Source organism: Loa loa (genome assembly GCF_000183805.2).
Source record: "Loa loa unplaced genomic scaffold supercont3.629, whole genome shotgun sequence".
Classification (NCBI taxonomy): Eukaryota; Metazoa; Nematoda; class Chromadorea; order Rhabditida; family Onchocercidae; genus Loa; species Loa loa.
The window spans coordinates 22,065-22,555 of record NW_018108809.1 but is presented as its reverse complement, the minus strand read 5'-3'; positions in this window follow the sequence as shown (position 1 = coordinate 22,555).

Here is a 491-nt window from a genome sequence, read left to right as displayed (position 1 = left end):
ACTTGAAAAAAAAATGCAATAAATATGAGAAATTTCTAGATTGATTCCCTTATTATCTAGATTGATTTCCTTATCATTTATATCATTTATTTGATTAGATTGTTTACTTAGAATAAACATTTGAACGATAATTTATTGCTACCATAAATATTATTCGTATTTGATTCAACTGGTCTTATTAATTATTACGGTAATTGATTTAATTTAATTAAACGGAATAAAAATTCATTGTTTTTAAAATTTTCATACTTCTAAAAAAATGTTTATCCTAAGAAAAAAAAGTATATAAATTATTTTGATTACATTTTTTATATTCAAATAAACTGTCATGTAAATGAATATTTTGTATCATTTTTATATGCGTCATATTTTTAATTCATATAAAATTAATAACAAATTTAGTTTTAAGTATTTTAAAATGATAAAATATTGATAAATGAAAGAAAAAATGAAAATAAAATAGATAAAAATGAAAATAAAATATGAACAGA